This window comes from Vulpes vulpes, chromosome 13 (assembly GCF_048418805.1).
Source record: "Vulpes vulpes isolate BD-2025 chromosome 13, VulVul3, whole genome shotgun sequence".
Classification (NCBI taxonomy): domain Eukaryota; kingdom Metazoa; phylum Chordata; class Mammalia; order Carnivora; family Canidae; genus Vulpes; species Vulpes vulpes.
The window spans coordinates 89,174,109-89,198,439 of NC_132792.1; the positions used below are offsets into that span (position 1 = coordinate 89,174,109).

The following is a 24,331-nucleotide window of genomic DNA, read 5'->3' on the forward strand; positions in this document are numbered from 1 at the left end:
TTCTGCTTAGATGATCTGTCATTGCTATGAGTTCCTGTAGATTATCCCTGTTTTCTAGTCTTTGTTAATTTTGGTCTCTCTGTTCAAAGGGTCCCCTTTAATATTTCTTGCACTACTGGTCTAATGTTCTCAAATTCCTTTAGGATCCTCCCCACCCCCACCCCCCTCTTTATCTCTCCTTCTATTCTGAATGACAGCTTTGCTGGATAAAGTTCTTGGATGCATATTTTTCCCTTTTAGCACATTCCTGGCCTGCCAGGTCTCTGTGAACAGGTCTGCTGCCAGCCTTATGTGTCTCCCCTTGTAGGTTAGGGATCTCTTATCTCGAGTTGCTTTTAGAATTTTCTCTTTATCTTTGTAATTTGCACGTTTCACTATAATATGTCATGGGTTGGGCCTATTTTTGTTGATTTTGAGGGGAGTTTTCTGTGCCTCTTAAACTTCAATGCCTGTTTCCTTCCCCAGATTTGAGACGTTTTCAACTTTAATTTGTTCAAATAAAACTTCTGCCCCCTTTTCCCCACTCTACTTCTGGAAGTCCTGTAATATGGATATTATTTTGCTTTATGAAGTTACTGAGTTCCCTAAGTCTAACTTCGTGATCTAATAGTTTTTTTCCCTTCTTCTCAGCTTCATTGTTTTCCATAATTTCATCTACTTTATCACTGTTTTGCTCTTCTACTTTATTCACACTCATTTTTATGGCCTCCAATTGGGATGCATCTTGGTTGTAACATTCTTAATTTCAGCCTGACTAGATTTTAGTTCTTTTATTCCTACAGTAAGAGATTCCCTAGTGTCTTCTATAGTTTTCTCAAGCCCTATTTATATCCTTATAATCATTGTTTTAAATTCTAGTTCAGACATCTTACTTATATCCATATAAATTCCTGGCTGGGAGTACTACCTCCTCCTCTTTCTTATGGGGTGAATTTCTCTGTCTCATCATTTTGCCCAGAAAAGAAAAGAAGAGAGAAAAAGAGAAAACAACAAAACAACAACAGCAAACTAAATCCTAAGTATGTTTTGGTCTGCTTGTTAAAAGAAACTAGATCTCAAAATAAGAAAGAAAGAAAAGTGTGTGTGTGTGTGTGTGTGTGTGTATACACACACACATACATATATATGTATATGTATATACATATATATATGATGAAAGGAAACAAATAATAAAAAAATAAAAGATACATAAAAATAAAAATTAGGGGATCCCTGGGTGGCGCAGTGGTTTGGCGCCTGCCTTTGGCCCAGGGTGCGATCCTGGAGACTCGGGATCGAGTCCCACATCGGGCTCCTGGTGCATGGAGCCTGCTTCTCCCTCTGCCTGTGTCTCTGCCTCTCTCTCTCTCTCACTGTGTGCCTATCATAAATAAATATAAATAAATAAATAAATAAATAAATAAATAAATAAATAAATAAAAATTAGTAGAGCTGGCATCCAGGAGCAGAATGAATGGAGACCAGATGTTGGACACTTATGCCCAAGCAAGACAGGATTTCATCCAGCACTTCCCCCAGATTGTCAAGATGCTGACCGAGGATGGCATGGGCCACCTAGAGATGGGAGATGCCATTGCCCAGCTCAAGGAAGTCTTGGAGTACAATGCTGTTGGAGGCAAGTGCCAGCAGGGTTTGACAGTGTTGATAGCATTTCAGGAGCTGGTGGAGCCCAGGATGCAGGATGCTGCAAGTCTGCAGTGAGCCCTGACTGTGAGCTGGTGTGTGGAGCTGCTCCAGGCTTTCTTCCTGGTGTCAGATGACATCATGGACTCGTCTCTCACCCAACAGGGGCAGATCTGTTGGTATCAGAAGCCAGGCAGAGGCTTGGATGCCATCAATGATACTTTGCTTCTGGAAGCATGTATCTACTGCCTGCTGAAGGTCTACTGCCAGGAACAGCCCTATTACCTGGACCTGATTGAGCTTTTCCTCCAGAGTTCCTACCAGACTGAGATTGGACAGACCCTGGACCTCATCACCTCCCCACAGGGCAGCGTGGATCTCAGCAGGTTCACTGAGAAGAGGTACAAGTCTATTGTCAAGTGCAAGATGGCCTTCTACTCGTTATATCTTCCCATGGCTGCTGCCATGTATATGTAAGGCATCGATGGGGAGAAAGAGCATGCCAATGCTAAGATGCTGGATATGGAGGAGTTCTTTCAGAGTCAGGATGATTTCCTGGATCTCTTTGGGGATCCCAGTGTGACGGGTAAGATTGGCACAGGTATTCAGGACAACAAGTGCAGCTGGTTGGTGGTTCAGTGTCTGCAGCAGGCATCTCCAGAGGACTGGAAGGAGAATTATGGGCAGAAGGAGGCAGAGAAGGTGGCCTGGGTGAAGGTGCTGTAGGAGGAGCTGAACCTGCTGGCCAATTTCACCCAGTATGAGGAAGACAGCTACAGCCATCTCATGAGCCTCATCGAGCAGTGCGCCTTGCCCTTGCCCCCATCCATCTTCTTAGGCCTTGTGCACAATATCTACAAGAGGAAAAAGTGACCTAGACACTGCAAGTGTGGGGCGGGGTGGCTCTCAATAAATTGTCCACTCTTAAAAAAAATTAAATAAATAAATAAATAATAAAATAGAATAAAATAAAATTAAGGGGACCTAGGTGGCACAGTTGGTTGAGCATCTGACTTGGTTTCAGCTCAGGTCATGATCTCAGGGTCCTGGGATCAAGTCTTGTATTAGGCTTCACACTGTGGAGTCTGCTTGGGATTCTCTTTTCCTCTCCCTCTGCCCCTCCTGCCTGTGCTCTCTCTCTAAAATAAACACATCTTTTTAAAAATAAAAAAATAAATAAAAATTAAAAAGGAATAAAGAATTGAGAAAATAAAACAACTGAAACATTTATAATTAATAACTAATGAAAAATGTACAAAGGAAGCTAGATACTATTTTCCCCCAGAGCTGAACTTTTGCAACCCTCTATGATCAGTAAATTATGTGCAAGCTGGACTTAGGGGAGAGGGGCCTGTTGCACTGATTCTCAGATGGACTTGCCCTAGTGGAAATGTGCCTCCAGTGTAAAGGGAGGCAGAGCTTGGTCTAAGGGGCTCTGGACTCCACTAGGTGGCATTGTTTTGCTCCCTGAAAGCTTTCAGTACTGAGGGGTGGGATGAATATGGTGATGCCCCACTCTCTAGCCCCAGCACTGAAAATTTGCACCCTTTACTCTTCCATGATCCCTCACAGAAGAGAAGTCAGTCTTGTCTCCCAAGTTTCCATTAGGTTAGGGGTCATACAGTTTTGTGGGTGACATCAAGCAGATGAGTACCTTGGCCAAGTCTACATGACTTGCTTCTAGTGGAACCTGGGTCATTTGACTCTGTAAGTGAGAAAAACATTTTTTTAAATACCATTCTCTTCCTATGCTTTAATACAATTTTGGATGACATGGGCAGATGGGATTTCTTAGTCACCTCAGGCTGCTATAACCAAATAACATAGGCTAGGTGACTAAAACAGGGAAATTTAGTCCTCACAGTTCTGGAGATGGAAGTCTGAAGTCAAGATGCAAGTAGGGTGAGGTTCTTTCCTTAGATTTCAGACACTGCCATCGCACCATGTCCTCACTTGGCCTTTTCTCTGTGCATGAAGGAGAGAAAGCTATGCTCTTTGTTGTCTCTTCTTCTTATGGCACTAATCCTATCATGGGTGCTCTACACTCAAGATCTCACCTAAACCTAATTAACCTCCCAAATGCCCTTTTCCAAAAACCATCACATTGGAGGTTAGTGTTTCAATGTATGAATTTTGAGCAGGCACAATTTAGTCCATAACAGGGTGAGAAGAACAGTTTTGGAGCATAGGCCTCTTTGGAAATGGATAAACCTGAGAAGGTGGCTCTTTGGACTATGACAAAATGCTATGAGTTTGCTACTTGGGTCAAGGGCTGCCAAAAGGGTGGAAAGTAGCCAAAGCATCTTGACAATGTATAGGCAAAATTCACCATTTGATTTTGGACTCACTGGCACCCATTCCTCCTTCTAAGAGGAGGGAATGTCATGTCATATGAACTGTTGATGTCTGTTTATGCTGGCCTCTCTCTGGGGCCATAACTTTTCAGTGGCATATGTATGGCAAGTCTCTTCAGTGGCATATGCATGGCAAGTCTCTTCTGTCTCTATCCTGTCTCCCAGTGTTGGTTATTTTTAATTAAAATAAGTAGTTTCTCCATTTTACTACAATGACAATATCTCCATCTTATTTTGGACACCTTTTTTTTTTCATCTCCATATATACAGGGGATGCTTTCTCCTCAGAGCTGTGCAGAATTATCCCTGGAGCACAGTAGCTGGTACTCTGTGCTTTGGGAGGAATTGTACTAGCCAGAAAGGAACTGAGTGAGGCAGTTGATTGTACAGTACAATTAGCACCAGTAAGGAGCTCCCCCTGGGCTCCTCTCTGCCCTTTAAGCAGGAGCTCCTTGAGCTCTCCTGTCAGCAGCTTTTGAGGAGGTATATCTTTGTTCCCTTTCTGTTCTAGCTCTTTTCTTATACACTGCAGTAGATGTCAGTACACTCTTATTTCTGTTGTTTGAAGTTGCCCCAAGTCTTCATCTCTGAATTTGAGATGGTGTTTGGGAGAAATATAATGGTATCAAAAGTCATGGTTGTCAGACATATATGTCAGGAGCTTTCTAAGATTATGTACTCCCCGAATATACTTGTAGTTCTTTGTAGAAAATAACATTGGTGAGCATACTCTAAATTTGTGTGCCTTTCTGGTTATCTGTAGCTTTTATGTTATAATTCAGGTAAGTTAGGTATTAATCTGTTAGTGCATAATAATTAAGAAAAAATGTCATTGATTTTAAGTTGTCTTGACTCTAATTCCATATAGTTTACCATAAATACTAGCTTACCAATTTGTTCTTTTTGTGTCATTAAGTTCTAACGTTCAGTGACTCACCATGAAATCCCCTGAAAATTATCCAATTTTGGTTTCATTTATGTTTCTTTTTTTAGTTAAATAACCACCTAGGTCATTGCAAGTCTCTACTAATTATACTGAAGAGAATCTGTTCCTCAGCCACTCAAGGCTTTCCCCAATTTGGCAATTGACTACCCTGCTTTCAGGCTGCTTCTCTTACATGAAAGAAGGCAGCTCATACGAAGTATCATTACCATCCCAACAATTAAGAATTTGCCCATTGTTGAACGTAGAACCTGTGGGGTCCAAATAAACTGTTAAAATGAGAATAAACACTCCACTAGTGAAGAACTAAGATAGAGCTTTGGTTAGGATTAGGGTTCTGTCTGAAAAATGATCGATAGAAACTTTGTGGAATAACAGACTGATATAGCATAAAAAGAAAATAATATGGAAGTATTTTATTTTATTTATTTATTTTTATTTATGATAGTCACAGAGAGAGAGAGAGAGAGAGAGAGAGAGGCAGAGACACAGGCAGAGGGAGAAGCAGGCTCCATGCACCGGGAGCCCAAAGTGGGATTCGATCCCGGGTCTCCAGGATCACACCCTGGGCCAAAGGGAGGCGCTAAACCGCTGTGCCACCCAGGGATCCCTGGAAGTATTTTAAAAGAGCACTATAAAACCACCAGGAAAAGGTCAGCATTCATTTATTCAATCATTATTTACTGAGTGCCCATTTTATGCCAGATATTGTGCCAGGCATTGAGCTACATGCTGGGAATAAAGCTGTGAACAAACTTTTTAAAAGTCCCCAAAGAGCAGAGGATGCTTATCACTGTCAAGTATTTGTGTCATGCTTTCAGAACTAACCATAGTGTTTGTGTTTAAATGGACTCTATAGAACCCAAAGGCAGAGCATCAAAGTGTAGAAAAACGTAGGCTGCTTGACTTCAAGCTCTGTCACTTAATATAGGTGAATTATTAGGCCTCATTTTTCTCATCCAAAATAAGTATATTAATTGTGCATACCTCATATAATTGTGCCATCATTAAATTAGTTAACAAATAAATTAGTTAAACAAATAAGCATTGAAAACAGTGCCTGGCATATAGTAAGCATTCAATAAACAGGCAAAATCTAATTCAGAAATATGCTGTGAGGAAACGGATTCTGAGGCAATATGTGAGGTCAACAGGAAAGAGTTTTATCCTTGATGAGTAATGCTTGCAGTGAGCATGCAGATGTTTGGATCTTCCCTGTGCTGTGCTTTACTTTGCAGCTGAAGAAGCTGAAACATTGGAGGGTTAAGATATACAACTAGGGTAAGATATTTAGTCAGGAACAAAGTCAGCGTTATAATATGCCTCTACGCTAATTTTCTTAACTCTACAAATCTCTAAATATGATAAAAGAAGGGATTTCCTTTTTTATTTCATTTAATTTTATTATATTTTATATATTTGTTTTTCCTAAAGTTTTTATTTTAATTCTAGTTAGTGAACATACACTGTTATATTAGTTTCAGGTCTGCAATAGAGTAATTCAACAGTTTCATACATCACCCTGTGCTCATCAAACAAGTATACTCTTTAATCCCCATTGCCAATTTAACCCATCCCCCCCACCCAACCTCCCTTCTGGTAACCATCAGTTTGTTCTCTATAGTTAAGAGTCTGTTTCTTGGTTTGTCTCTCTCTCTCTCTCTCTCTCTCTCTCTCTCTCTCTCTCTTATTTTTTTCCCTTTGCTCATTTGTTTCTTAAGTTCTATATATGAGTGAAATCATGTGGTATTTGTCTTTCTCTGACTTATTTCACTTAACTTTATACTCTCTGGTCCCATGTTGTTGCAAATGGCAAGGAAAATAGGTCACATATTAGCCCACAAAACAAACCTCAACAAATTCAGGAGGTTTAGAAAGAAATTATTTTTCAGACAAGGGTATACAAATGTTTTTCAAATGAAGAAGAGAAAAATCCTACCAAATATCTACAAGGCAACAATATCTAGAGGAACTAAATACAAAATAATTTACTTGATTTTCTGGATTTATTATTTTAGAGGAGCATTCAAGGAGTTAATTGTTGACTTAGTTCTTTACAAACTATGTTCTCCTTTGTTTTACCAGTGACTTTTAAACCTAACTGGTTAAATGGAACCTAAGGCCATTTTCATCCACTTTTCCATAATACCATAAAATGTTTCTCAAATCATATGCATAAGAATTTCTGTAGTCATGACAATGTGCACAAACTGGTTGGTTCTAATATATAGATTTATGTAAGCTAGCAGCCTTGAAAAGTGGCAGCACTTTTTTTTTTCAAATTAGAGCATGCTTAGTAATAGATCTAGGTAGGAAATTAAAGGAACCCATTAAACCTAGTCATTAAAACTTTACTCCTATGTTTACAAAAGAAATCGTTTCTTCTTTCTTTGTAGCTGGGGAAATTAAGACACAGAAAAGTGAATTTTCTGTGAAATGAAGCATGAAAAGCAGAAATAAAGCCATGAGAACTGGCTTCCCATCCAGTGTGCTAACTATGCAGCCTCTAACAAGTTGCCCTACATTCTACTCTTGGAAGAAAACAGGAAATTTATGGATGAACATTTCTAAGACAGAAATAATACATCTCTTTGTTTTAGAGACAAAGGAAAACAGTATAGTATAATGCTGTCAGCATGTGGAGTTCAAACATTTTTAGCTTGTAGTGTGATAATGGAGCTGATGTTGTGTCAGGTATGAAATGAGTGCCAATAACTTGTTATTAAAACCAGGTGAGGGCAGCCTGGGTAGCTTAGCGGTTTAGCACTGTCTTCAGCCCAGGGCCTGATCCTGGAGTTCTGGGATCGAGTCCCACTTGGGGCTCCCCGTGTGGAGCCTGCTTCTCCCTCTGCCTGTGTCTCTGCCTCTCTCTCTCTCTCTGTGTACCTCTCATGAATAAAGAAATGAAATCTTAAAAAAAAAACAGGTGAAGAGGGGTGCTACTGAGTTTAAGGGTAAACAAACATACAAATATTTTTACTTTATTAAGAAGCAGTGAACAACAAAGCACTTGGTTCCAAGATCCATATTAACCTACTTAGGTGATAGATGTTTGATGAACACACACTTGCACAAACTCACAAATAGAAGTGTGCTGCATCATAGCAAAAATTCTATATAAAATCTTACTGAAGAATAAATGTGAGAGTTTCAATAAGTAGACTTCAAAAATAACAGAAGCTGATGTCTTTAATTCTTTACTGCTTCTATCTCTATAAGAGAAAGAAGCATACTTAGAACAATAACAAATAAAATGCAAAGTCATATGTAGCTAGGGTGACTAATTTTTTTTCATTTGTTTGCTTTCCTACATACATTTTTACTCCAAACAGCCTCCCCAGTTTACTTTTGGGGAGTTATATTCCCTACATTTTGTGAGTTAGGAAGGGAGGCTCATTCTAGGTGTCCACTCCTCATATCGGAAATGAGGGGATCACCAGGTCTGGTATGTGACATCAGCAGTTTAGAAAGGAGGCTCATTCTTGGTGTCCACTCCCCATAGTGGATGAGGGCATCACTAGGACTGGCATTGACATCAGCCGATCCAATCAGATTCTCTCTCCTAGGTTGTTAGATCTGTAGTAGCAACTGTGTCAATGGTGACTTGTCCTGTGTGCTGACTTTGAAACATCTCTCTGCTCCCTGTTTTTTCTCCTTTTATCCATTTCCAATCCAAATCTCTTCCAACCTCCTTCATTTTATTAATATCTTTACTGAAGTATAATAAAATATGTGTACTGTATTGTATGTTTAAGTATACATTTTGACAAATTTTGGCATGTGCAGATACTCATGAAACCATCAAACTGCAGTCAATATTCATTTTCCCTAAACATTTCCTTGCCACTGAGTAATCCCTACCCTCTGTTCCTCCATATTTCCTAGTCCCTAGGAAACCACTGATCTATTCTTTATCACTTGTCATTAGTTTGCATTTTATATTAATAGATTCATACAAAGTATTTTTATCTGTCTTCTTTCACTTAGCATAAGTATTTTGAGATTCATCTATTGTAGCATATATCAATAATTTATTCATTTTTATTACTGAGTAGTATGCAATTATATAGATATACAATGATTTGTTTACCCATCTGTTGATGGAAATTTGGATTATTTTAAGTTTTAGGACATTAGAAATGAAATTGCTGTGAACAGGCATGTACTGCATTTCGTATGGACATGTGCTTTCATTTCTCCTTGGTAAATACATATGAATGGGATGACTATATCATATGGTAGATGTATGTTTAAAAATATAAGAAATTCCAAAATGATTGTCCCATTTTATATTCCTGACAGGAGTATTCAAGAGTTCCAAGGTCTCTACATCTTTACCAACACTTGGTATGGTCAATCTTACTAATTTTAGACAGTTTACTAAGTGTGCAGTGCCATCTTGTTGTGGTTTTAATTTGAATTTCCCTAATGACTAATGATAATGAATATCTTTCATGTGTGTATTTTCAATCCAGTTCTCATCCTTAAGGAAGTACTTGTTCAAATCATTGGTCCATTTATTTCTTGACTGTTTTTTTTTTCTAATTCTGAGGATTATTAACACAGTTAAACTTGTATTGAACATTTGACCTACTGAACTACAAGATAATACATTTGTGTCATTTGTAGCTCTAAAAAAAGTTTTGAGAGTTCTGTATATATTTTGTATTCAGGTTTTTTAAAATCGGGTATATAATTTGCAAATATTTTACTTTTGATGAACCCCAGTTTAACAACTATTCTTTTAATGCTTTTGGTATCACATCTAAAAACTCTTTGCCTAACCCAAAGTTTTGTTCTGTAATTTCTTATTAAGTTATATACTCTTTAGGTTTTTCTGTTTGGATCTATGGCCTATTTAGGGTTAATTTGTATCTATTTTTCATTTTTGCCTTATGATTTATAAACTCTTAAAATATATAACCATTGAGGATTGTTATGTCAGTTTGATTAATCCCTCCATTATTATTAAATAGCTTGCTTTATCCTTTATAATACATTTTACCCTGAAATCTACTTTTCTACTTTGTCTGATATTAATATAGCTAATTCAACTTTCTTTTTTTTTTAATTCAGCTTTCTGTTGGCTAGTTTTGTCATGTCATATCTTTTTTATAATTGTCTTGTTTCTTTTTTCCAGACTTGAAAAATATTTTCTTTTAATTAGACTATCTAGGCTATTTATATTTAGTGTGGTTATTCATATGATTAGGATTAAATCAATCTTATATTTAATGAGCTTTTTGATATAGCTAGGGATTAAATCCATTATCTTGCTATTTGTTTTCTATTTACATCTGCTCTTCTTTTTCTCTCTTTTCACTTCACTTTTGTTTTTTCATTGGATTATTGACTATAACTCTGTTAATTTAGTCATTGTTTTAGGGTTTAATAGTATAGATATTTACTTTATAAAACTGTGCTTTAAAATGATATTACATCTTTTAATGTATAATTGCCTTATTTACATTTACATTTCTCTCCTCCCTACTTTGCTGCTATTGTCATGCATTTTACTTTTATATGTATCAACCCCACACTATGTTGTTATTGTTTTTGTAAATTTTTTAAAAAAAGAAATCTTATATATTTGCCTATATAGTTAATAGCACTGTGGCCTTCATTTCTTTCTGTAGATTCACATTTCATTCTGGAATAATTTTCTTTATGCCTAAAGAAATTCTTTTAACATTTGTGGTAGTGTGGATATGCTGGTGATAAATTCTTTTAGCTTTTGTGCATTTGAAAAGTCCTTTACCTCATTTTGTGAAATATAATTTCAGTGGTTAGAGGATTCTAAGTTGTCAGTTTTTCCCTTTCATCACTTGAAAGATATTGTTCTTGTTTCCAGTGTTGCCAATGAAAACAATATTTCCTTGTTTACAACATGTTTTTTTCTCTCATGTTTTTTTTTTTAATTTTATTTATTTATTCATGAGAGGCCCAGAGAAAGGCAGAGATATAGGCAGAAGGAGAAGCAGGCTCCATGCAGGGAGCCCAATGTGGGACTTGATCCCGGGACTCCAGGATCACACCCTGAGCTGAAGGCAGACACTCAACCGCTGAGCCATCCAGGCATCCCTCTCATTGTTCTTAGTATGTTCTCTTTATCACTGGTATTGAGCATTGTGATTGTGTTGTGTCTTGGTGTAGTTGGCTTCACATTTCCTATGATTGGGGTTCTTTCAGTTTTTTGGTTTTATTTTCATCAGATTTGGCAGCTTTTCACTAGTTATTTTTTCAGCTGTATTTTTCTCTCTATGTCTCTTCTTTGGAAATTGCCAAAACATATTATTAGGCACATGAAATTGTCCCACGACTCACTGATGCTCTCCCTGTTTCTCACTGTACTTCATTTTGTAAGGTTCCTCTTGCTGTGGTTTCAAGTTTACGATTTTTCTGCTTTGATGTCTAAGCAGCATTTAATCATTTCTAGTTTGTGTTTTATTTAACATGTTCAATTATCTTTTTTATCTAGAAGTTCAATTCAAGTCTTTTTTAAAGAAAATGCCTCTCATGTTTTAATAGTTTGTGCAGATGTTCATTTATATATTTATTTATTCATATAAATGTTCTCAAGCCTCATTCAATGAGGCAGTTAAGTTGCTTGGAAAGATTGATCCTTTTGAGTAGGTGTCGGCCAACATTTTCTGCAAAAAATCTTTGTTGAATATTTTTAGATATTTTTTCTTATAATCTCGAATACTGTAAACATTTAAAATTTTTTTTTAAATCCTTAGCTTGAAGGCCATGCAAAAATAGGATACAAGCTGGATTTTGTCTACAGGCCATACCTTGCTGACAGCTGCTTTTGAGTCTTACTTTTCTGAGTTTTTAGGCAGGGCTGGAACAGATTCAGTCTTGGGCTTATCGTTCTCTGCTACAGAAACCAAAATACTTCCGTGGATTCTACTCATGTGGTCTCATTCAATCAGAAGATATCCTGTTCCTGGTTCAGTACTCTTATCTCTAATCCCTTTTGATGGGTCCTTCTCTAGCCTTGGAAACTTTCCTCAAATGTAAGCTCTGATCATTACCCAATTGAATACACAGGAGGATGTTCTGCAGATGTCTGAGGTTCTCTCTCTGGGCAACTCTCTCTTCTCTGGCACTTTGTCCTGTGAACTCTAGCTGCTTTGTTGTACCCAGAGACTGAAATTGAGTTTTACTCAATTGCTTTATGCTTGACTCTGCTTGGGTTCCCCCTTCCTTGCACTGTTGCCTGGCAACTCTCTTCAGGTCTGCAAGCTGGAAAAATAATAGAACTCACCTCATTTGTTTCCTGTGTTTCAGGGATTGCTGTTCAGTGTCTGATATCTACAGTCTTAAAATCCAGGTTTCATATATTTTTATTCATATGTGAGAATTTCTGGTGGGAGAGTAAATCTTGTCTGGGTTTATTCCTCCATCTTCATTAGTTTAATTCTGCTATTTCTCTACCCATTCTGCAAGGCTAAATGATTTTTCAATAAGTGTCCTTATCCTAAGTTGAATACAGAGAGTTCTGTAGCTTGCAAACAAGACCTAAGCAGATAAAATATATCAACAGTGTCTGATTAAGATAATTCAGTTGTACTCTAAGGGAATAAGAAAAGCAATATATTGGTCTCCTGCTGCCCTACAGAAATTGAGGGTTTGTTTAGGTTTTGGGTTTGTTTTGATTTTTTTCTTCCTCTTCCTCCTCCTTCCTCCTTCTTCTTTGCTTGTGAGAAAACAGTGGTGGTTTTCTAAAGATCATCGTGTAAAATTCTTACATATAAAACACCTAAGAATTACACAGATTTTATGCAAATGTAAGTGTATGAAAACACATAACTATCTACAAATATAGACCAAATACCAGATCTCCTCAATAAAGAGATTAAAATCATTAGTGGTCTTGCTGATTCTCCTTGTGATGACTTTAGAAGTTCACAGAGTACAGAAGCCCCAAGAACATGATTTTTGCATTGCCAGGAGCCAGGATCATTTAAGGAACCAGTCTTGGAGCTATATTACAGACTACTCTTTTTTTTTTTTAGGAAATAAAAACTGGAATATTTTTTTCCTCATTATATTCACATATTCAGAAGCAAACCAGTTAAAGTCAATGTTAGGTTAGAATTTAGAAAGGGGAAGAGAAATTATAATAGTAAATTAAATACTTCCATTGTTGAGGCATGGGCAATTGATGAAAAAAAGTGTCTAAAGCTAGAGCCATTTAACTAAAAACATCAAATCTTCAGGATCACGCCCTGGCTGAAGGTGGTACTAAACTGCTGAGCCACCCAGGCTGCCCAGAAACCTATATTTAAAAGAATTCTCTAACATATAGATAACTAGCTGCATCAGTTTCTCCAACAGCAGTACCAGGTGGTTGCCAAATGCCATGCTAACCCCTGGTGCTCTGGGTCACTGTCCTGAGCATTTTGTTGAGCAGCCTATTGTGTTGAGGGCCACAAGCTCATAGGATATATGTTGGTTCAATGTTGCAGACAATGAAGAACCTGCTGGTACAACTGATTTCCTACCAACAGTGTTCTGCCATTGCCCGAAAAGTTTGATATGCTTGGAGCTCCTGATTGAGTTGCTTCTGGTTTTGCATCACTTTTACTGCATGAATGGGGGTCTAGAAGGGAGATGCTTTTAAAGATTTGATTAGGAAAGGAAATTAAAATTCCTTAGAGTTCACCATTCAAAGGGAATGAGTTTTTTTTTTTAAAGATTTTATTTACTCATTCATGAGAGACACGGAGAGAGATGCAGAGACACAGGCAGGAGGATAAGCAAGATCCTCATGGGGAGCCTGATGTGGGCTGACCATGACCTGAGCTGCAGGCAGATGATCAAACACTGAGCCACCCAGTTGCCATGCTTTATACGTTTTCAAGATTATTTTGGCTATTCAGGGTCCTTTTGAGATTTCATAATATTTAGGATAGATTTCTCTAATTTCTGAAGAAGGAAAAGTCATTGAGATTTGAATAGGGATTACAATAAATCTATAGATCACTTAAGTTAGTATTGACATCTCAACAATATTAGGTCATTCAATCCATGAACATGGGATATGTTTCTATTTATCTACATCTTTCATTTCTTTCACCAGTGTGTTAGAGTTGTCATTGCACAAATCTTCCACCTCTTTGGCTAATTTCTAAGTATTTTATTCTTTTTAATGACATTGTAAATGGAATTATTTTCATAACTTCCTTTTCAGAGTGTTCATTGTTAGTTTATAGAAATGCAACTGATTTTTCACATATTGACTTTGTATCCTGCTGTTTGCTGAATTTATTTCTTACTTCTAACAGATTTTTTTCTGGAATCTTTAGACCATTCTTTACCTAAGAACATAGTCTGCAAACAGAGATAATTTTATTTCTTCTTTTCCAATTTGGTTCCTTTCTATTTCTTTTCCTTATTGCTGTGGCTACAACCACCAATGCTATGTTGAATACAAGTGGCAAAAGCTGGCATCTTTGCCTCATTCCTCATGTTAAGAGAAAAGCTGTCAGTATTTAACCATTGAGCATAATGTTTGCTGTAGGCTTTTCATAGTGGCTTTTATTATGTTAGGGTAGTTTCCTTCAATTTCTAATTTATTGATTTTTTTTATCATGAAAGAGTATTAAATTTTGTCAGTTGCTTGTTCTGCATCGGTTGAAATTATCATGCAGGGGTTTTTTCCTGCATGATTTTAATGTGGCATATTATACTTACTGAAGTTTGCATATTGAACCATCCTTGCATTCCAGGAAGAAATCTCATTTACACATGATGTATAATCCTTTTAATATGCTGTTGAATAATGTTTGCCAGTGTTCTCTTGAGGGTTTTGCATCACTGTCCATTAAGGATATTGATCTGTTGTTTTCTTTCTTCATAGTATCTTTGTATGGCTTTGATTTCATGGTAATACTGGCCTGACAGAATGAGTTTCCTCGTTTTTATTATTTTGGAAAAGTTTGAGAAGGATTGAAGTTAGTTCTTTTGTAATGTTTGTTAGAGTTCACTAGTAAAGTCATCATATACAGGGCTTTTCTCTATAAAGAGATTTTTTTTAAAATTTTATTTATTTATGGGGGGGGGGGGCAGAGACACAGGCAGAAGGAGAAGCAGGCTCCATGCAGGGAGCCTGACATGGGACTCGATCCCAGGTCTCCAGGATCATGCCCCGGGCTGAAGGTGGTGCTAAACCACTAAGCAACTGGGGCTGCCCTAAAGAGATTTTTTTGATTACTGATTTAGTCACCTTACTAGTTAGAGATTAATTCAAATTTTTTTTCAACCTATATTGACAAAAGGTTTTGTTATCTCAAGAATTTGTGCATTCCATCTAAGTTATCCAATTTTAAGTATACAATTGTTCACAGTATTTTTTATAATCCTTTTTATGTTCTATGTAATCGGCAGTAATGTTCCCACTTCTATTTCTGATTTTAGTAATTTGTCTTATCATTTTTTCTTAACCCATCTAGCTAAATTTTTGTCAATTTTGTTGCTCTTTTTATTCTCTATTTCATTTATCGCTGCTGCAATCTTTATTATTGCCTTCATTTTGCTAGCTTTTGGTTTATTTTAGTTGAGTTTGGTTTATTCTTTAAGTTACAAAGCTAGATTGTTGATTTTAGATCTTGTTTTCTAACATAAGCATTTATACTTATAAATTTTCCTCTTATCACCCCACTCACTGAATCTCATAAATTTTGGTATGTTGTGTTGTCCTGTCTCTTTGTCTCTGAGTATTTTTAAATTTGCTTTGTGACTTTTTTTTATTTGATCCTTTGGTGGTTTTCCATTTTTATTTCTGTTATTATTATTGATCTAACTTTATCCTGTTGTGGTAGAAGAAGATAATTTGCATAATATCTATCATTTTAAATCTATTGAGACTTAAGTCATGTTCTAAAATATGGTCTATCCTGGAAAATGCCCCATGTGCACTTGAGAAGAATGTTATTGAAGAATGTTATTAGGTACAGTGTTGTGTATGTGTCTGTTAGATCTAGTTGGTTTATTGTGTTTAAGATCTGTTTCCTTATCTCCTATCTGATATTTCTATCCAATTTTGAGAATAGAGTATTGAAATCTGCAACTATTATTATAAATGATTTCTCCCTTCAGTTCTGTTTTTGCTTCATATACTTTGGTGATCTGTTATTAGGTATACAAATAATTATAATTGTAGTATCTTCTTACTGTTTTGAAACTTCTATTAATATGTTATATGTTTTTGTCTCATGTAAACTTATTTAAAATATATTTTGTCTGATCTTAATATAGCCACCTATGCTTTCTTTTGTTTACTGTTTTCATGGAACATATTTTTTTTGTCTTTTCACTTTCAATTTATGTCTTTTGATCTAAAATGAATATATAGTTGGATCATGTATTTTTATCCATTTTGCCAATCTCTGTCTTTTATTGGAGACTTTAACTTATTTATGTTTAAAGTAATTACTGATAAGAAAATACTTAGTTCTATTGTTTACAAATTTTGACCCTCGTTTCTTCCTGAATTATAGCCTTCTATTTTCTTGGGTTAACTTTTTTTTTGTAGTAAAATGTTTATTTTTTTTCTCACTTCCATGTGTATATATTCTATAGCTATTTGTGTGTATGTGTGTGTGTGTGTGTGTGTGTGTGGTTTCCATGGAGATTGCATTTAATATCATAAAGTTATAATGCTCTAATTTTAATGTATAACTTATAAAAAAACTTTACTCCTTTAACAGCTCTATCTCCACCTGTTTTGATTATTGATATCATAAAACTAAAACAAAAATAATTCTCTTAAATACAGTAATCTCTGAAATCGTGTAGAAAATGGAATGTGGCATTATAACCAAAATTAGAGTAATCTAGCTTTTAGACTAATAAAGAAATGCATCAGTCTATAAAATCACATAGAAAAAAAGTATAGTGGCAAATAATTGTTATAATAATATTAGCTTTTATAATTGCCCATATAGTCACATTAACTAAGATCTTTATTTCTTCATATGTCTTTTCATGTCACCCTGCAAGTCTTCCCTTAAACATATCTTGCATGGTAGTTCTAGTGGTAACATATTCACTCATCTTTTATTTATCTGGGAATGTCTTAATTTCTTCTTCACTTTTGAAGGACAATTAGATTGAAGATTCTTGATTGACAGGGTTTTCCCCCTATTATTAGTTTGAATATATTGTCCCACTGACTTTTGGTCCCAAACTTTCTGATGACAATCTACTGGTAATTTTATTGAGGATCTCTTATATGTGACAAGTTGCTTTTCTCTTACTTTTCTCAAGATTCTCTCTTTGCTTTTGGCTTTCAAAAGTTTGATTATAATGTTGCTCAGTGTGGGTTCCTTGAATTCATTTTACTTGGAATTCATTGAGCTTGAATGTTTATATTCATCTATACCATCTAATTTGGGAACTATTCAGACATTATTTCTTCAAATATTTCTCTTTTTCTCTCTTATCCTTCTCCTACTTGGACCCCCCACAATGTGTATACTGATCTATTTAATGGTGTTTCACAGGTCCCTTAGGCTCTGTTCACTTTTCTTCAATCCTTTTTCTTTTCCTCACTCTCAATAATTTCCATTGTTCTAACTTTAGTTCACTGATATTTTTAAGCTCCATAATTTCTTTTTAAATTATTATCTCTTATTGATAGTTCTATTTTATTCAGACATTGTTTTCTTGACTTTCTCTACCTCTTCCTTTAGTTCTTTAAGCATCTTTGAGACAGTTGTTTTAGGGGTGCTGGGTGGCACAGTTGATTAAGCATCCAACTCTTGGTTTTGGCTAGGTTGTGATCTCAGTGTGTTTTAGAGTCCTGGGATCCAGCCCCATGTCAGCCTCCACATTCAGTATGGATTCTGCTTAAAAAAGACTTTCTCTCCCTCTCCTTCTTCCCCTTTCCCTGCTCTCTTTCTCAAATAAATAAATAATCTTTAAAAAAAGAAAGACAGTTTTAAATTCTTGGTCTAGTAGATATACCATCAGGGCTTTTTTTAAGGAATAATTTCTGTTGATTTACTGTTTTAGTTTTTAAAGATTTATTTATTTATTTGAGAGAGAGAAAGAGAGCACAAGCACATGCTTGAGTGGGAGGAAGAACAGAGGGAGATAATCTTCAAGCAGAACTCTGGCTGAGCAGGGAGCTTGACCCAAGGTTCACTCTTACCACTCATAAGATCATGAGTTGAGACAAAACCAAGAGTCAGAGGCTTAACTGAGCCACCCAGACACCCCTAATTTTTTTATTTTAAGTGGATCATACTTACCTCTTTGTTTATATACGTTTTTATTTTTTTGTTGTTGTTGAAAACTGATATTTGTGATAATTCTGGAAATCAGACTCTCTTCTTCTCCAGGGATTGCTGTTTTCTGTTTTATTTATTGCTGTTTTATTATTTATTCATATATATATGAATTTATATAGATTATAGAGCCCAATGCAGGGCTTGAACTCACAACTCCATGATCGAGACCTGAGCTGAGATCAAGTCACAAACTTAGTGGGTCCCTGGGTGGCTCAGCGGTTTGGTGCCTGCCCTTCCACCCAGGGCATGATCCTGGAGTCCCAGGATGGAGTCCCATGTCAGGCTTCCTACATGGAGCCTGCTTCTCTCTCTGCCTGTATCTGCCTCTCTCTGTGTGTCTTTCATGAATAAATAAATAAAATCTTAAAAAAAAAAAAGGAGTCACAAGCTTAACCAACTGAGATACCTAAGCATGCTTGTTTATTGTTTTTGATTTTGATTGTAGGCTGTATCTGTGTTAAGGACAAGTGTAAAGTATAAACTTAAGATTCCCTCAGATCTTTTTGAGCCTGTGCCTTTCCCAGGCATCCACAGTCATTTTCTAATTTTCCACATATATACAGTTGCTTTTTATATCCAGTATTTAATGTATCCCCAAAAGGTGGGGAGAGAAAAATGAAGGGGGAGGTATGGATATCAGCCCTTTAAGTCCCTTGGAAGTCACTTCAAACAGAGAGGGATAGGCTTGCAACAATGAAAAGAGGTTCAACAACAATCAGCACTTGCCTCTTTGCATTTTGATGTGACCAGAGCACAGATCTTTGATATATGGAAGACAGTGTCCCTTTGCCCATTCTGGCTCATGCAAGTTGTGGACCAGTTTGCTTTTGAGACATTTACATAGGTGCCTGCCACATGTTTGGGGGTGGGAGAAATGAATAGTTGCTACTGTGCTAAAAGCTGAAATTGACCAAAATTAACATCAATAATTCACTGTCCCAACCTATCCTGGATGTTACAAGCTTTCAATAGATGCCAGTGTTCCAAAAGAGTTACATTGGACAGATTCTACTGTACAATTGTTGTCTAGGTGAGGAGATAGATTCTAGCTAATTCCTACTGGGGCCACTTCCCAAAATCCTTTAACTTGCTTTTTGAGCTTAATCAATAATGACATTATTTTACCTCAAAAGTAATTTTTACATTGTCATGATTGATGACAGTGTAGTATTCAATTTTCTAGATCAGGGATGGACAATTTTTTTTTTTGTTTAAAGGGCCAGGCAGCAAATATTTTAGGCTTTGCAGAAAACACATGGTCTCCATTGATGGTGCTACTGCTGCTTTTTCTTCCTTTTCTTAAACCACTTCACAAAAGCAAAATTCTTAGCTCAAGCCTCATTGTCTTGATATACTATAAATTTTTGGGTAAATAAGATTTTTGTTTTGTTTTATTTGCTACTATAAACATCAATATAAGATAGAGAATAGTTACAGTTTATAGAATATTTTAATTTCATCAATTTTCTGCTTCTAGCCTTTATATGATTTTAGTGATGATTAGAATTTCCTCACAAAGTCAGGAGAATTATTTTTCTACTCTTTCTAAATCTTTTTAACTTCATGCAAAAAGTTATAAGATAATTCTTTCAATTATTAATTCAGCACACATTTACTTTGAGCCCATAAGGGCACTGCAACCTACTGGTAGACTACTTGATTAGAGGTTTTAGTAGAATGAACCCTCAATTCAAAACAGAGAATATTAGTAACATCATTTAAGCTGTCCTTGTACTGCATTTTGTAGAACAACTTTAACTTGGAATGGATTTTAAGTTTTGGGCATTAGAAACTTTTTTGAAGAGATGGTATCCACAAAAATTAGGTAGCAAAAAGTGAAATTTGACACGTTGATCTCCTAAATAACTTCCCTGCCCTTAAGATAACTGCAAGTTACTTTCTGCTATGAAAATATTCCAATTTCTCCTTTCACATTCATTTTAATAGAAGCCGATTTGCAGGACTACTTTGAAGAATACTGTCATGCCATTGAAAGAAAATGTTAGATTTGCTGAATGGTTTCAGCATGCTAACAGCATTGTTTTATTTTTTTTAAATTAATTTTTATTGGTGTTCAATTTACCAACATACAGAAAAACACCCAGTGCTCATCCCGTCAAGTGCCCCCCTCAGTGCCCGTCACCCATTCCCCTCCAACACCCGCCCTCCTCCCCTTCCACCACCCCTAGTTCGTTTCCCCGAGTTAGGAGTCTTTATGTTCTGTCTCCCTTCCTGATATTTCCCAACATTTCTTTTCCCTTCCTTTATATTCCCTTTCACTATTATTCATATTCCCCAAATGAATGAGAACATACACTGTTTGTCCTTCTCCGATTGACTTATTTCACTCAGCATAATACCCTCCAGTTCCATCCACGTAGAAGCAAATGGTGGGTATTTGTCGTTTCTAATTGTTGAGTAATATTCCATTGTATACATAGACCACATCTTCTTTATCCATTCATCTTTCGATGGACACCGAGGCTCCTTCCACAGTTTGGCTATTGTGGCCATAACAGCATTGTTTTAAAATACATTTTTAAAGTTGTATGTCAAATAGAACCAAGCCTGCTTAAATCCAAATATAGCGATATCAGTTACACAGTAAAGTACAAGGTAAAAAACAATAAGAAATGGTAAATGGCATTTTTATTATCCATTTTATTAATGGATTCTGTCTTTGAGAATAATTTGATGATGAGGATAGGCATGGAGTTGTTCCTAAGTCCAACGGCTTGGCCAGAATGCGCTAAGAGACAAAAATTATCTGTAAAGCAAAGGGCGCAGACACAGGCTGCAGACTGGATGTATGTGTCAATAAGGCATTTCATTAAACTTTTATATACAACTTAGGATTTATACGTTTATTTTTTGTTGTTTAGAAAAACAGTAATTTCTAGATTCTTAATTTAAATTCCAGGTCCTTTAGGAGAAAGCTCCAAACTTTAAATAAGTTGTGAAATTTAAGAATATAACAAATGTGTTTGCTATCCCTTAATTTATATTCACAGATCTAAAATATTTGGAAATGATTTAAGTGACTACTGACTGTCAGGGACTATTCTGGGTATGGTGGATGTATTAGTGGACAAAAACAGACAAAGTCCCCTGCTGTCATTACCTGTAAGAAAATTATACTGGAAGGAAATTACAAATTGAAAATGAGGAACTAAATATAGTGATAAGGTCTATGGATAAAGATATGGCCCCCAAAAGAGTAAGTATAAATGCACAAGTCTCATTGTCAAAGTAATATCTTAGGCTTCACTAAGGTGAATATAATATTTGTGCTGAAACCTAAAGAAAACCAGGAGTTGACCCATGCAGATATGGGGGTATGAGAAGAGACTTTCAGGCCAACGCCCTCAGGCAAGAGCAGTCTGGAGTGTTCGAAGACGGGCATAGAGGAGGTCAGGTGGCTGGAGTGTGCATGTGAGGCATGAAGGTACAACAGGAGGAGTGACATCAGCATCTATCAGTCCCATACTGGGAGTCTTGTGGGCCACATAGGGTTTGGCTCTCAGCAAGTAGGATGGGAAGTCACTGAAGGTGGGTAGGCAGAGCAAAGGCACAGTCTCCTTATAAAGTGCCATCCGAGGATTGTTTGGAGGAAGCAGGCAAAGGTAGAATCAGATAGAGCACTTAAGAGCTTTTCAAATAATTCAAGCAAGAGGTAATGATTGTTTGGTCCCTGACACTCCTACCTGAAAGTGGTGAGAAATGCTGGCAGGAAAGATGTAGGAAGTAAGGGATTTGCAAGAGTCTTGGATAACTTTCTTGTTTAATGCTTTTTCTTTACTATTTAACTCTATCTACAAAAAGCCTACAGTAAGAATCATAATCGGATACATGCTTTCCCTTGAGATTGGGTAAAAAACTGATGTATGCTATGTCTGTTTTTATTCATTATTGTACTGGAGGTCTTGGCCAGGGCTGCAAGACAAGATAGAGTACCAATATTTTAAAAATTGAAAGAAGGAATTAAAATATTATGATGCTATTGTGGTTGATATACAGAGAATGCAAAAGCATCTATAGAAAAATTATTAAGTACTTAGAAATATATCCCCCAAGGGATATGCAAGATGCAACAAAGAAAACTGTAAAATTATAATGAGAGAAACATCTAAAGAAATATAGGAATGGGGAGGCATAAATCATGTTCATGGATTCAAAGTCTCAATATTTAAAAGTTGTCAATTCTACCCCAAATGATTTATAGATTCAATACAATCCTAATGAAAATCTGAATACTTAAAAAATTGTTTTATTTTTGGTGGAACTTGAAAACCTGGTTCTAAAACTTATAGGAAAATGTGATAAACAGAAAATAGCAAAGAAACTCTGGAAGAGCCAAGGGGAGAGGATCTCTTCATCAAGAGTCAAGATTTAGCCTAAAACAATGGGAATGGGTGTGATCCTATCTCAGAGATAGAAAAACTGAGTGCAGCAGAATAGGAGCAGAACTAGATGTCTATGAACACATGATTTATGACAAAGGCAGACTGCAGAGCATGGAGAGCGAGTAGTCTTTTGAATAAATGATGCTGGAACAGTTAGCTATTCATACTGAGGGGAAAAAAATGGAAGAAACCTACTTCTACCTTTGTGCACACAAAAAAATCAATTCATATTGACAGTAATATAATATTGAATATCTTGATGATCTCCAGGTTAAAAAAAAACACATTTTTAAAAAAAAAAACTAGACTCATCATTAATCGATAAGATAAAAATTGACAAATTTGACCAGGTTTTTGAAATAATTGAACGGCAACATAGAGGAAATAGGAAAGCCACATTATGAAAAATCTATTTTTCACATTATCAACAAAGGGATGCACGAAAATGCGTAAATATCTACAAAATTAACAAGAGGAAAAATAAAAATCTCATAAAAAAATAGCATGGGATGTGTACAGATACATCACAAAAGAGAATTTTAACAGGGCTAATATACCTATAATAATGTTTTCAACCTCATTAACTATGGGGAAATACAAATTAAACCAAAACAAATTTTATTTTATTTTTTTAAAGATTTTATTTATTTATTCCTGAGAGAGAGAGAGAGAAAGAGAGAGAGAAATGTGCAGAGAGAGACACAGGCAGAGGGAGAAGCAGGCTCCATGCAGGGAGCCTGATGTGGGACTCAGTCCTGGGACTCCAGGATCATGCCCTGGGCCGAAGGCAGGTGCTAAACTTCTGAGCCACTCAGGAATCCCCCAAAATTAATTTTAAAACTGCAATGATATTAGTATGAGTCCACCAGATTGATAAAAATTGAAATGCTTGACAATAGCGAGTGTTGGCGAGGAAATGAAGCAATCGAATTCCTATACACAGTTAATGGAAATATAGATTTATAAAACCACTTTGAATACAATTTGACAGTCCTGACTACAGCTGAAGATACATCTACCCTTTCCTGTTCTTGGTTTCATAGTCTGCAGAATGTATGTTTATATGTACTAGGATACATGCAAAAGAGTATAGAGTGCAGTGTTCAAAAAGAGGTCCAAATAGGAAAGCAGTCCGTGCCCAACAATAATATAATAGATAAACACAGTGTGGTATATTCAAACCTTGGACATCAGAGAGCATCAGACATGAACTACAGACATACAGTAGCATGGACAAATCATAAAGGCATAATGTGGAGAAAAAGAAGCAGACACATGGTAATGAACAGTGCATCATGCCATTTGTATAAACTTCAAAAAGGAAGTAGGAATCAATTATACATATTAGAGACACATAGATAATACACTTGTGAAGAAACATGAGGAAAGGAGTGCCTCTCAATTCTGAAGAGTGGCTGTTGCCAGCAGGCAGGAGGAGGTGATGACCGAGAAAGATGACCTCAGGGAGCTGGTTATTTTGTCTTGAACCAGTGGTTCTCACACAGACTAGTTTTCTAATCACTTGCCAAGCTGAAATTTTGTATTTTATGTATCTTTCTGGTGGTTTATTATATTTTTAAGCAAAAATATAAACTGAGGCTCAGAAATTGGAACATTCCTTGAATGTGACAGAATGAGTAGATGACAAAGCTTGGATCTGATCACTATCTTGCCCTCTTCAAAGCAAATGCCTTTTCCAGTGTATCA

At 36.3% G+C, this 24,331-nt stretch overlaps 1 pseudogene; it reads left to right on the top strand.

The window, feature by feature from the left end:
* Positions 1–1,449: 1,449 nt before the first annotated feature.
* On the top strand, positions 1,450–2,496 carry LOC112925224 (farnesyl pyrophosphate synthase pseudogene; annotated as a pseudogene).
* Positions 2,497–24,331: the final 21,835 nt, after the last annotated feature.